Raw genomic sequence first — 15,641 nt, forward strand, 5'->3', positions numbered from 1 at the left:
TGTTTTCCTTTACATGTTTCAACATATTTAAGACATTTTAAAAAGGTTTTTGTCTAGTAAATCTGAAGCCTGTGTTTCTTCAGGGGCAGTTTCTGAAGGTTTAGCTTGATCCTTCAAGTGGACAATATTTACTGTGTCTTTGTATGCCTTGTGATCTTTTGGAGAAATTTGAGCATTTGAAAAACATCCACTTCTCCCAATGTTTGCAGACTGGCTCCATGTTGAAGGAAAGACCTCACTAATAAGCTCAGGGTGAAGACTGAAAATCTTCTTAGGCATTTTCTTGAGTTGCATTTTCTTTGGGCTTGTCTGAGTGCTTTCTTCCCAATTTCCCAGTATACATGGATGCTTTCAAATGTCTTAATTTCACAAGGAGTCTCATCTCTGCTTCTTCTTAGAGCTTTAACTGTTCTATTGTATACTCTTGTGCTTAAATCTCTTGCACCCAGGCATCTTTGGGTCTGTAGTGCCCTTGTAGTTTTCACAAGTCATGCCCACTACTTTCCACAGTTTTTTCTAGTTTGAGATCTGAGCCACTTTTGTCTATCTGAGCTCTGGGTTGTGTGACACATAGACTAGACCCTCAGGTAGTCCACAGACAGATAAGAAAATAGAAAATTTGACCCACCCTGTTCTCCTTAGTTCATGAAAGGGAGCTGGAGACTGACCAGACTCCTGCTTCCCCTAACTGAGTGGGGCCTGGATAACTAAAAATGCATAAAATTTCCCACCATTTCAAATATGGTTTTGTGTTGGTTGTTCGCTTGATTGTTGTAGATCTTTCATTGATTTTCAGAGCTCCTATAGAGTTATTTCAGTCAGGTTCTAGTTATTTATTTAGTGTTTCCATGGGAGAATGAAGGCCCAGAGCTTCCTAGTCTGCCACTTGCTGATGTTTCTGCTTTCAGAATTAAATAAAATAGCATAATAGAGACTTCCTTGGCATATCACTGGTCTGGTTTTTCTGGCCTCTACTTGTATAGCTGCTTCCTTAATCTTGAATGACTTTCAGACCACTGTATGGCTGACTTCTTTGCTGTGGATTTTGATCCTGACTGAGTGAGGATTCGATAACTTCCTTCCATGCTTGACTCTTCTAAGAGAAAATTTCAGGACAATTAAATCTTGGAACCTCCTCTCCTCTGACCAGAGTCTGTCTTGAGGCATTTTTATCTATCTTCATGCAAAATGGAGAATGATGAACCTGTTCAAGCAGAAATCCACCTGCTTCAGACAATTCTTCCCTCCAGTTTGCCTCTTTTCTTTTGGGGTGGGGGTCAGTGGGAGGAGTTGGGTGGGTGATAAGGTGCGGGGAAGAATTGCAGGAACAGAATAGGAAAAGTGTCCACTTTAGTTGAAAGTTTTAGGGATGGGGAATTGGGAAGAGTAGGGAAAAAAAAAGGTGAGCAAAGTTATTGATTTGTGTTCAAAGTAATGTTATTTCCCCTATTCCCATCTCATATTAATATATGAAATAATCTGTTCTACCAAAATTACTGGACATTACTATGACATTTCTATGACTAGTACTGAACATAACTATAAATATTAGTATGACTGAACATTTCCAATAGTAGATGGCTAGTATCTAATTTATATTTGTAGTCCAATAATCCAACAGTGTAATCAAGCACGTAACTGGTGCGGAATACGTTTTGTACTGATGCAACAATTACCTAGTCTTAAAAGAATGATTCTGAATGTATATCTTATAAAAACTAGAAAGTTTTTTATTCCCAAATAGTGTCACATGAGATGTCCATAGAAAAAAATGACAACTATTTAAAGTTGAAGCATATAAAAATATGTAATCATACATGTTACTTTTAGCTCTGTGAAGTCTTGAAGGAAGTTATGCAGATAACGAATAAAATTTTTTCCTTGATATACAATTTTCTAATTCGTCTATTTCTCTTTTTCTCAACCAATTAACTGGTTGTATTCATGATGTGTCATTTGCTGAGGGTTTTGCAAGGTGCTATAAGACATATTTTAAGAAGTTATAGTTTCTGGTTTTAGAAGAGCAATACAATACACCTCCCCTCCGCTTTCCACTCTCATTTGGTATTGAGTTCACTTCCTCTGTGCAGGACTTTCTATTTTCTTCAATCTTTTGCCCGATTTTATTTCAGCTCTTTCTGAGTGAGCTATGGAAGGAGATGGAACAATAACGTAATTTACTTTTATTTTGAGAAATAGTGTTGTATATGGGAATACACCTTGGACTTGGCAGCAGATCTGAGTTCTAGGCTTCACTCTTTCACATTTTACTAATGAGCCATTGTTTAAAGAAATTTAACATTTATTTCCTTATCTATAAAATAAGGATCACCATAGTGGCCTTACATAACCAACAGGATTTCCTTGGTGGGGGGTGGGGAGGTCTATATGGGGCATGTGAGAAGCTGCTAGAAAATGCGAACTGTATTAATGTTCTTTCCTTTGACCCTCTCTATTGTAGCACTCTGTTTGTTGGGAGAAATGACACTCCAAGGACTGGAGGGTAGAAATTGGCAGTAACAAATGCTCAAAGAGAGAATGGGCTACCAAACATCTCTGTGTTTTGGAAAGAGGAACACAGGCATGTTTGGGGAGCCTGTGTGTGTGTGTGTGTGTGTGTGTGTGTGTGAGAGAGAGAGAGAGAGAGAGAGAGAGAGAGAGAGAGAGATTCGATCATGTCCTTTCCATGCTCACAATCTCCCAGGGGCTTAACATAAAACACAGCATAACATTTGATGTTCTTCGTATGGCTTTCAAGACCCTTTTCCTTGCTTCAAACTTATTTCCTTTCACACCTTTCTATTCCCACATCTTTGCTTTCTCACAAACACTCGACGCCCATATCCTGCTCAGGAACTATGTATTTCTGTTTCTTTCCCTATAAGATTATCAATCGTAATAATTGCATGACTCACACATGCTCTTTATCCGGGTTTCTACTAAAGGCCACTTCTCAGAGGTCTTCCTTGATCATCTATTTAAAATAGTATTCTCTGTATCTCTTAGTCCCACAACTCTACTTTATTTTTTTCATCATACTTAATGCTACCTATCTTTGTTTTATATATGCACTTTTAATTATGTGTACCCACCATCCCCCACTAGAATATAAACTCCAGGAAGGCAGGGGCTTTGCCTGTTGTATTTCCAGCTCTCTGTTTAGTGACTAGCACATTATAGATTCTCAATAAATCCTTATCAAAATAATAAATGACTGACTGAATCAATGAATAAACACAAGTATGCATTCCATGAATTCTAAATAAAATTTGTAGCCAAGTCTATATCTGGGAATGTGTTATCTGTTGTAGATTAAACACCTGATCACAGTTAATAGCACTTAGCTTTTCTCACTTTTTATAGTAGCCCACCCTTTTGCTCTTACCTCAAAAGCCTGAATGGATCCTTTTAAGCCATTGCTTTGAAGGCATTTGTATATTTTTCTAAAGACATTTAATGAGTTGGAAATAACCATGCATGAAGCACTCTTAGTGTAACGTTTACAAAGTTAACTTTTGCAATTTAGAATTCTTGTGAGATAACTTGCTGGAGGAAAGTGTATTCATTTCTATTAGATTGTTTCTGTCTCAGATGATTTTGAGGCTACTTTACAAGTAATTTAAAATATGAGGTTGTAGCAAAGTGATGAGACACAGACCCTGGAAGACAAAAATCCAAACTGGGCTCATGTGGAACTCCATGGACAGTTTCGCTGGCAATATCAGCAGGAGGCATTTCGAGGCAGCTCTGGCTAAAAAAAAGTGGATTGGCTGCTGGCGCAGCTGCTTAGGTTGAGGAAAGCAAAACTAATTATAATTAGTGAGATTTCAAATTTTAATGTCCTAAACACTTATGAGGGTAGCTGCCTTATAAGCAGAGATAAAAAAAAAAAATAGAGAAAATCAGGAATTATAGAGACCTTAGCACAATTGTGTTAACTCTGACTTTGCTACCACAGCGGTGCTGAGTTTTGTATTACTGCAGTATTTTTTAGCTATGGGATATGGCAAAGTGCTGAGATGCAAGGGTGAGGAACAAAGGAGATAAGTCTGTAATTCTCTAGTAGGTAGAGAATGAGTGTTCATAAAAATGCAGTTAAACAGATGCAACTGTGTTTGTTCTTTAGTTAAAAGTAAAACTATTGCACTGGCATCTGGAGCTTTTATAAATGGTGAAATCACCTTCAAAATTATATTAAAAATAGTGTGCAGAGTAAAAGCAGATGTATCATGCAAATCTATTTCTTTGTAATCTCTTTTACCATCTTCTTATAATTGAGGAGTACAGTTTACTCCCAGGTTTGACTAGGAAAACATTTTACCCTAATTTTCTTTATTTCCTTATTTTAAAAAGGACAAAAACTTTAAAAGGCCTGATACGCTAGGAAGTTACTTGCTGAGCACTGGTATGACAATGGAGAGCATTGCTGTGAGCCAGTCAGGTGCTGCCTGTGGAGATGTTTTTGTTTGCAGCATTTTCACACATATTTATTCAATAAAGCTTTTGTTTTACTGACATTGGAAAACAGCATACTGCATTATGCTGTGATTTTGAAGTGACAGTGCCAGTGGGACTAGGGTAAAAGATTTGAAGTGAATTGAGGCTGAAAACTAAAGCTTTGTTTTTGTTTAGTTAAGAAGGAAAGTTAAATTTAAGATTTTTTTTTTTTTTCAACTCCTGCTCCCATCACTGGAAAAACAATAATGGCAAAAACAGCAAGAACAATAATAAGAACAACAGCCAGACCAAACCTGTGACATCCTTGCACTATTATTAGTGAGAGAATGTCATTCCAAATATATTTCTATATTTCTGGAGGGAAATACAATTGTTACAAATTCTTCTTATGTCAGGCAATACATATTTAATACTCATTAAATAATACAACTTTAGTTATAACTTGGCCTTCTGAAAAGTTGTCTGTTTCGGATAAAATGATACTGTATTCATCTGTTTTCACACTGTTCTAATGAAATACCTGAGACTGGGTAATTTATAAAGAAAAGAGGTTTAATCGACTCACAGATCTGCATGGCTGAGGAGGTCTCAGGAAACTTACAATCATGGTGGAAAGGGAAGCAGGCATGTCTTACAGGGTGGCAGGTGAGAGAGAGAGCGCGAAGAAGGAAATGTCAAACACAAAACCATCAGATCTTGTGAGAACTCGCTATCATGAGAACAGCATGAGGGCACCCCCGCCTCCAACCATGATCCAATCACCTCCCACTAGGTTCTTCCCTCAGCATGTGGGGATTATGGAGATTACAATTAGAGATGAGATTTGGGTGAGGACACAGAGGTAAACCATATCAGATACATATTAGTGAAAACTGTGTCTGTTATCAGGGTTCCTGAGAAAAATGCAAATCATAATAGGTTCCTTTCTCACAGCTGAATTTGACACTTAAAACTTAGATGTTGGAAGAGTATGATGACAAACCAATTGTAGTGCAAATGTGCTCTAACTCTGCCCCCAGTGTTCTGATTGGCTTTGGTATTCCAGGGAACCTCTTCAGGCATTTAATTTCTTCATCTAATAGAATGATGTCAATTGCAGTATTTCTTGTATGTTCTAACACCTCCATAATCACTTTGTTTGAGATAATATGTAATGAAATTTTGTTTCTCATGTTTTATTTCTGTGCAAATAGACTACAACCCGGAAGTTATTATTCAGTAAATTTGAGTTAAAACGTTACTGACTTTTGTATTCATGGAAGGATGAATGAAAGTGGTTTTCATTCCCATGTTCCCATAGTTCTGTGTTTTTCTGTCATAACACTCATGTTGTCTGCTGATCACTTTATATGCCATTGTCCTTCACTAAATTCTACTGATTACTTCCATTAACAATATGTTAGTTTCTTCAGTCTTTAAAAATAATTGACACACAATAATCATCATCTTCTTTCACTATTTCCTTTCAAATCCAAGAGTAATATTTCATAGTGCTGCTTTACTTACCTTTCATATTTTTCTAAGTAGTAATCAATAGTAGATTAAATTGATTGGAAAATCAATCACTATTCATTTTCCAAAAATATTTCTTAATGGCATTTGGCCTTGTCAGTTATACCCTCCGACCTTCTTGAAATTTGTCCTCAGTCATTTCATTCTCAATATTCTTTGTTGGCTCCTCATCTTCCACTAAACATAAGACTTTGGTGTTTTAAGGAGTTGAGGCTTGTCTTACATGCTTTCTCCCAGGCTTCTCATTCATGCAATTGAGTTCCATAACTATCAGATAACATATATGGCCCAAATCATTACCTGTAATCAAATCATTTCTCCTAAGTCATATCTGTCTTCTGGTCAACTCTACTTAGAGCCCACACTGGCACTTCAGTCTTAACATGTTTAAAACAGAACCCATAGTATCTCTTCCCCAACTTTACAAGTTAGATATCTACAAGCTTCTCAAACTTTTGTCTCCATATTACATGCCTAACCAAGTCACTAGCTGCTAATCTATTTCAAACCTTAGAATTTACCCTTTTCCCTCTCTTAACTTATTGATATTGCTTTAGTGTAGACTGATCACTCCTCACTGGAACTATTATATGGGTGTTTAATCAGGTTTCTCTATACAGTTTTTCTCCTTTTATATATTTATCACAATGCAGTGGAAGAAATTATTAAAAACTACAGATCTGATCATGTATTTTTCTCTACTTACCTAAAACCTTTCAATGTTTCCTGTTACCTTCCAGATAAGTTAAAAAAAAAGGTTATGAAATATCTTTTTCTCTCCCTACTTATTTTTCTAAATTTATGTATTGAACTTCCCCACCTGCCCACAGAAGCATCACTACAAGCCTACACAATATTTATAATTCTCTAGTTAGTGGGCATCCTGTTTTAGATCTCTAACCCTACACTGTTTCCTTTACCTTTCGTGTTCTTCATCCATGATCAGCCCAATTAACTCCTATTCATCTTGCAAGCCCCAACTACATGAATCTTTTAATAATGCTCCCATAAGCACAAATGGTTGTTTTTTCTTTGCATTTCCAGTGCCTGTTCTACCCTACCTTGTTCAGAACTCATTTGTCTTCTGTTTTCAAACATCTTTTATTTCTGTCTGAATCCTGAGTGTCAAATACTGTTCCTGTATTTCTCTCTGTTTCCTGTGTATTTGAATAACAATAGCTATTCAATACATGTTGGGTAATCAGTGTTCCACAGGAGCATTCCAGCAAATAGTTGGGAAGTATGATTATTAATGCAACAGTGTTTGCTGAGGATTTTGTGATCTTACCTTGTGGCCCTTTCTTCCTACAAAAACAATCTGTGAAGAAAATAAAATAGAAATAGAGTGGTATTAAAATCCTGAGGGATGGCTGGGCGCAGTGGCTCACACCTGTAATCCCAGCACTTTGGGAGGCTGAGGTGGGCAGATCACCAGGTCAGGAGTGCAAGACCAGCCTGACCAACATGGTGAAACCCGTCTCTACTAAAAATACAAAAATTTACCGGGCATAGTGGCGGGCGCCTGTAATCCCAGCTATTCAGGAGGCTGAGGCAGGAGAATCGTTTGAACCCGGGAGGCAGAGGTTGCAAGGAGCCGAGATCACATCACTGCACTCCAGGCTGGGTGACGGAGCGAGACTCCATCTCAAAAACAAAACAAAACAAAACAAAATAAAATCCTGAGGGATAACATGGCTGTTGATGGGAAAAGATCAAGAGGAGGAAGCTGGAGTATTTTGGGTACTTCTAAAGGGGAGATGAAGACCATCTGGAGAGGAGGATGCTGCAGGAATGAGTGCCAGGACAGAGATAAAAGTGAATGGAAAGGAAATGGTGGCTGAACAACATCAAAGAGGCATCCCTACTGCAAAACTGAGCAAATAACTGTGTACTTGCTCTGGCAGAGATACAAGTAGGTGGCATTGAATGATCTATTCTGATGGTTACGACAAGGACTAAACGAAGAGGTCATAATTGGATATAAGACAGCTTCCTTTAGTGTAGCAGGGCTTATGCGCTTAGGAAAAGGTAACACAAAACAACAGGTTATTTTCTGATGTTTCAATTTTTCTTTATGTGGAAACGTACTGAAGTTTGAGTTTCCTAGTTTAAAAAACACTAACAAACTATTAATGTAAAATAGCCCTTCCTGATTAATGTATTTCATTCTTTTTACTTTTTTAGAAAGATCTGTCTAACTAATACAAGGACACCAAGGGCATTATCTAGGTGATATTCCCCCCTTTCTGAAAGCAATCATTTCTGTCTTCTGCCACAGATTTTTCTTAGCAAAGCTCAGGTAGACCTGTGTGTGGACAGGAAATTCATGTGATTAAAACAAGATACTGTATTTGTTTGGCTCAGGGAAAAAAACCATACATATGAACATGCTCTTCAACCATTTGTTTATAATTAATTGCTAATGATAGGTTGAAAGCTTTGAGAGCAACAGGAAGTGTAAATAATATAGGAAGAAAAAAAGAGAAAAGAATAGTGTTAATAATAGCAGTTGCAGATGGTTAGAGTTTTCCCTGGAAAGTATTGTTTTAAATTTCTGTTAAATCTTGCCAGATTTCAGGAGATTGTTTGATCTTAAGTAGAACATGTTGCCACTATTTCAATGATAGTAAATGCTGCTGAAACATTTGCAAAATAAAGATCAATACGCTGCAAATGTATGAACTTATATGTTTAGGTGATAAATCCCTAAATGCCATAAAAAAGTTACCTTTGTGTTTGTGTGGCTACATTTTCAGAAAATTAAGTTGCATCCTTCAAAGTATTCATACAATATCCATGGTTTAAATTGTGAATCTTCTTGGATGGAATAAGCTTTAGGAAAAATGATTTTCAAAATGCATGTAGACATGTATATTTTCTCTTACATACCTGCAACTAATTCTTTCCTTTCATTTTTTTAGACAGAGTCAACCTCTGTCACCCAGCCTGAAGTGCAGTGGCGTGATCTCAGCTCACCGCAACCTCCGCTTCCCAGGTTCTTGCCATCCTCCTGCCTCAGCCTCCCGAGTAGCTGGGACTACAGGGGCCCACCGCCACGCCTGGCTAATTTTTTATATTTTTAGTAGAGACGGGGTTTCACCATGTTAGCCAGGATGGTCTCGATCTCCTGACGTTGTGATCTGCCCGCCTCAGCTTCCCAAAGTGCTGGGATTACAGGCGTGAGCTACCATGCCTGGCCTTTTCCCCTTATTCTTTAAACAATAAAAACAAAACCACAAAATGCAAGTCAGTAATTAATATTGGTAGTGATCTAGATAATGAGAATTTATTAGTATAGTTACAAATGAAATATTTGAATATGCTCTGTAGATGCTTAGTTGGTGTATAGCTTGTTGTTTCACATAATTGTGAAATGGTGAAACATTTATCATTGTGTTAAAGTTAGAGCTATTTGGCTATTTAAGAAAATTTAGAAAATAATGAAATAACTATCTCATTCCAACTTGAGAAGTAGTTACTCAATGAGAATATGATACTGAAACCAATTAAAGTTAATGTATGAGTGGTGAGATAAAAAAAAGAAAGAAAAGAAAAAGAAAAAACACAAGCTAAACAACAACAAAATATTATTCAATAATGTTTTGGCTACCAATTTAGATTTTTCTATTGATATGAGTAGAGGGTGGGCATTTAAAATCACTTTCACTTTCAGATCAATTCTATTTTGGTTTATTTCCAAACCCAGATAAAAACAATAAGGTTCACCTGTTGGCCAGTGATTTATTAAAGAATCTGAGGATGTATCTAGAACAACTTAGAAGGCTGTTTTAGAGTAAGAGGGAGTTATTCTAAAGAAATTATTTGGAAGTTGTCCCTCTTGAATTTACAGCCACAAATTTATATTCCCTTTGTGATCTAAGTGGAATAGATCCATCTTCTGCTCATATTACTGGTCAATATGCCAGTCAGATCAAATACCACTAATAAGATGCTAAAAAGTGCTTTTGAGGAACATAGGGATTTCTTTAATAAGGCATAAAGTGTTTTTTAATCCATTTCTTCCTTGTTAAAAGCCTATGATTCTCACAGATTGTTCTCTCATGATGTGGTTTTGATCCTTTATGAGAAGGAAAAACACATGGTAGAATTCTGAAATATAAAGTTAAAAATTGAGTCCAGGTAGCCTCCTCAATAGCAGCCCTACTTGAAATCTTGCATAATAACACGAGCCCTTCTGGAAATACTGTGATGTGCAAAATGGGGAACATTTTTAAGGAAGCCTGTGAAAATATGTGGAAAACTCTTTTCTTTATGAATTAAATTTTCTATACTTGCTTTTGACTTCTAAAGAATTAGGTTTCTCATATTCTGAATAAAGTCCACAAACTCCAGAATACCAAACCAATGAGTAATCCTGGGAACTCTATAAAAAAGCAAAGATAATGTTGCCCTGGAGAAGAGATTGCCTTTTTTTTTGTTTGTTTGTTTTTTTGTTAATTTAATGTGAAACTTCATCGCTTCAGGGCATAAGAGCAAAATGACCAATCTCTGCATGTTTCCAGTTCCCTCATTTATCCCATTATTTGTTTATCAGTCTTTCGTCCCATCTGAGCACAGCAATTAAAATAAATTTAATTCCATTCATAGCTAAATGTAATAGGTACAACAGTGAGAAACATCCTAAGAGCAACAGCAAGGAATAGAGATAGGTACTGGGTGGTGACAAGATCATAGCCATCTGCCCGCTACATGGAAAATGAATTGGAGAAGGGGTGGCGGGGGGCAACTAGAACAGATAATGTACTATCACGTGCCTCTACATGTGGCACAGTGGTGGCTTAGATTAGGGTGGTAGAACTGGTGATAGAATTAAGATTGAAAAATACTTCATGAGTAAAGGTGTAAGGCATTATGTTGGGTTGGATATAGGGCAGGAAGTCATGAGCATTGCTTTACATTCTTCAGTAGATGGGAGATAATATTGGAAGCAGGTCAGGTTGGAATGAAGGAGATATAGGGATAATAACAGTAAGTTGGTTTGGGACATTTGGAGCATACTAAATCTTTTTCTCCTTTCTGTTCCATATTCCATCCACACTATCATGTCCCCATAAAAGGTAAATGAAGAACTACTGAGGGTGTGACACATATCACTTTATTTAATCTCAGACTGGCAGAAATGTTAAAATTATATTTCCTTTGTGTGTCTGTGTGTGTATAACACACAGATAGACACACCTAGCTGTGTACATTTCCTCATGTGTCTGTATAGCATCATGATGAAAACAAAACAAAACAAAACTCCGTATTTGTCAACATCCCATCACTCTTATGTTAAGGCATTGAAAAATTTCATCATGGAACTTTTCTCGATTAATATTTATAGAGTTGGCCGGGCGCGGTGGCTCAAGCCTGTAATCCCAGCACTTTGGGAGGCCGAGACGGGCGGATCACGAGGTCAGGAGATCGAGACCATCCTGGCGAACACGGTGAAACCCCGTCTCTACTAAAAAATACAAAAAACTAGCCGGGCGAGGTGGTGGGCGCCTGTAGTCCCAGCTACTCAGGAGGCTGAGGCAGGAGAATGGCGTAAACTCGGAAGGCGGAGCTTGCAGTGAGCTGAGATCCGGCCACAGAACTCCAGCCTGGGCGACAGAGCGAGATTCCTCTCAAAAAAAAAAAAAAAAAAAAAAAAAAATTTATAGAGTTGCTTTTATGAGTCTCTCAACAAAGTAACTGAAATATTAGTTATATTTACATTAGTTATAAATAAGTGCTTAGATCCAAAATCACACAGAGAAAAGTCTTTGTCTTATTTTGTGTCATAGTCTCCTTCCTTCTTGTCATTAAATAAAAATCTCATTAACTGTCATTTAACTAATGGTTTATATAGGGAGCCTTCTTCTTAGAATTGGCAATAATTGAATAGATCTAGATAGTACTTAATTTTGAGTATTTGGGTGGAAGAACTTCCAAAAATGGCTTTTCTAGTCATATTTTTAAGGGTTCCCGTCTCTCTTCCAGAGACTGTTTCTTCTGTGTGAACTGTAAAAGAACCTTTTATGCTTTATCTTCAAGCCCAGCAATGAATGTAAGGATCAGAAAATTTGACAGATATCCCCCTCCACGAATTCTCTTTTAAATGAAAAATAAATTTAAGAGCAATACCAAATGATTTTGACCAAGTTTGGAAAAGAAATGCACTTCTTTAGTTCTGTCTTTGCTGGCAAAATGATTGAAATTTGTGGTAAATGTTTGAATACCATTAAGAAAACCTAATTTGAAGATTCAGGCTCTCATTGTCTACTATATAATGTGCCCGCTCCTTGGCATAGCATTTAAAGTGTTCCATAGGCTACCACCAGGCTACTCTTCTATCTTTATCCTTGTCTATGAGACAAATGATACTGCTTGTCATTCTCTACTTTTCCTAATTATGTTCTCTAGACCTGAAATCTTTTGCTGTGTTACCAGATCACTTTCTTTCTCACCTTTCATTAAAAACTCTCCTATTCAACACTCTCCAAATTTTGATGACTTTTCTTCCAACGCCTGTCTCAAACGCTATTTCCACCATAATAGTGTTTTGTTATTTTTCTTAAGGCACTTTTCATAATTTGCTTACTTTAACCTTGTAAAACTCCTGCTTATCCTTGTATTTGTCACTCTGCTTATTGTAGTGACTTGCACATGTCATGCAATCAGTAAATATTTGTTGAATTAAGTTGAATCACCCCCGCTGACAACTCCTATTTACGTAAGACATTGGGAAATTATTCAAATCACAGAATCATCTTGTTTGCATCGACAAAGGTAGTGTACCAGGCTCTCCCCATTATATTGCCTCATTAGGCCTCATTCACCAAACATGAGTTGAACACCTACTAATTGCAGCATGCTGTGTTACTCTGTCCTATAAACAGGACCATGTATAATTACATAATCATACATCAGGAAAAATATATAATTATGTGCATCTCACATATTCAAAATAACTTTCCAAAATAAAATAATTAGACTAACTTGTTATCAATTAAGTCTTGTCCAAATAAAGACTGAATATTCAGCTTTGTTCAATCTCTTGTAAATGCTGATAAAGAGAGTCAATCTTTCCACTTTAGAAAAACAATCATCACACATCTAACCCAGGCACTCGTTTGTTCAATAACTTTATCTACCAAAATTCATACATAAAGAAAAATGTGTTTCATCTCAGCACCTTGGTTGGTTTTCAAAGACACTTATTAGGATTTGGTTTCAGAGTCTCTGATTTTAGATAGATCTCTTAGGATTGGTTATAAGAGCTGAAAACTCAGAGGCAGCAAACAATTGTGGAAAATCTGTGAAGTAATGTTGTCCTTGCAACATTTCCGGCCTACTTTTCAGGACCCATGGGATTCAGATAAGCACTAAGCATGTGTCCAAAAAAACACCACTGAGGTTTTTAAGCCACTGTCCATCCTTGGTATAACTTTTTTCATGAAAAATTAATGTAATAGAATACATTCTTTTTCCATGATTAAAAAACTTAAGAGATCAGGGACTACCTGGGTGTGTGTGATCTGACAATTCACTGTTTTAATTTAAAATTTCCAGGCAGTATTACATTCATAAAATGACCGCACTATGATATGTAAGCCAAAAAGCATAAGAAGTGCATTATGGGTAAGGAGTTTATTTTTGTTATTCTTTTGAAATCTTCAGCTGGTATTAAAAACAGATCTTTTGAGCTAGAACAACAGTCGTACAGGTAGACTTCCTACTTTTTGAAAAGATCTGGTCTTTAGCTTATGGGAACCGAGCCGAAGCAGATGTGAAAAGTTCAACTAAAGGAAGAACAGATTAAACGCACTTTTGTGGTTGAAAAACCAAAACAGATGTTATTATTAAACCACAAAAACCTGGGTGCATTTAAGTAACACTAGGTGTCTGAATTTTACATTTGTATTTAAAATAATTAAGACATTTTAAAGCCAGAGAGGCTATTGTGTGCCATGAAACTCTTAATCTTCAAATCAAAAAGTTTGCATATTAAAAAACTCTCAGAAATATTGAGTATGTGCCATTGTGTTTGTCATCTGAAAATGAGAAAGAAAGCATCTGACAATTAAAAACAAAACCTTTTGGTGATGTTTACATTATTTTTTCAAAAGCATTTTGAAACCGTTCATTTATGTACTTTTGTTTTTTACATCTTTAGATAGCAACCAACCCTGAAATGTCTAGATTACTATTTATACAATGTAAATCTTAGAGAGATTAAGTCACAGAGTAGCATTAAGATGATACCAGTATATGAATTCACAGGCCATTGGTCAACTAACTGGAATACTTCCCTACTCATGACAGCCTCTATCATGGGATACAAAGTGATGTAGGAAAGCAAATACAAATCAGAATTGTCCCACAAATTCATGCCTACACTTTGATATTTAATTTTGAGTTTCTGCATAAATTTTGTTCTAATAGGCCCTCTCTCTACTTCAATCCAAAGAAGTTAAAAGTCCAAGTCAAAAGCTGTTGTCCTGTGAAAAATCCTATACTAGAGAAAAGCCAACAGAGAGAGAGGGGTTGGAAAAAGGAAAGGTAATACTGGTTTGTCTCATAGTTAGATGCCCCCAATCATTAATCAAGATATGTTCTACACACTGGGCCAAAAGGGATGTATTTAGATAAAATGGACATTAAGGATGTAATCTTTTACCTCTATTTGGAAAAATAAATGTTGCAAAATGTGGGATGATTTAGGAGAGAGCTGGGAGGATGCCAGGCTTCTATATTATGTAGTCTTTGAATGTTGGATGTGGAAGAATTTTTATTAATTTTCCATTCCCATTGGAAGAATTCTCTTTTCCACCCTGGTTCTCAAATTGGAAAAGAAATGAGGGTGACTTATAAATTGTTTTGGATTTTTTTTTTTTCCAAATCACACATGCTTTTTCTCTCTACCTGCTCATTTCAAAAGTTCTCTGAGGTGATCCTGACTCCCACCCTTGGTTCTCTCATTCTGCCACTCCTTCCTTGAGAACCCCAGCTTTTTAACATTCAAGGTAGGACTGACTACTTCTTCAGTTGATCACCCTAAGCTATTAATGATATGGCCAGACTGCTACAACCCCCATAATTTACACAAGACTTTGTATCACCATTTTGGTTACATGTTGAACTCATAATGTTTTAGATAAAATTTTGTTAATTAAAATGTGCTCTCATAATTTCATGTTTCTTTCACATTTTAAAAGTGTGACTACTAGAAAATTTAAAATGACGTATTTGGCTTACATTTGTGGCTTGTATTATATTTCTGTTGGACACCTCTGCTGTATCTGGTAAAGAGAAAGATAGTGAGAGAAGTATGTGACTTCTAGGGGAAAATGATATAATGCATCACTTTACTCTGAGCCGTACTCCCCCATTGGTGGCAACAGTTTTTAATATGTATGGAAACCATTTAAAAACAAGTTAGGCAGTTAGCAATTCTTGGAAGAAATAATGAGCAAGATCCCAGAGCAAGCATCTTTCAGTTGGTTGGGCTAATCATGATGGAGAAGAGAGATGGCATTTCAGCAGGGATGCTGTGAGAGGAAACCCCTGCCGTGCACCAGCACTGTGTGTTGGGACTAGTTATCTATGGATGGAGTAAGCCACAGCCCCCAAGGAAGGTGGATTCTAGTTAAGACTTAGACGCGGATAATCCAGTGTATGTAGTT

This window comes from Macaca nemestrina, chromosome 11 (assembly GCF_043159975.1).
Source record: "Macaca nemestrina isolate mMacNem1 chromosome 11, mMacNem.hap1, whole genome shotgun sequence".
In the NCBI taxonomy this organism is placed as follows: domain Eukaryota; kingdom Metazoa; phylum Chordata; class Mammalia; order Primates; family Cercopithecidae; genus Macaca; species Macaca nemestrina.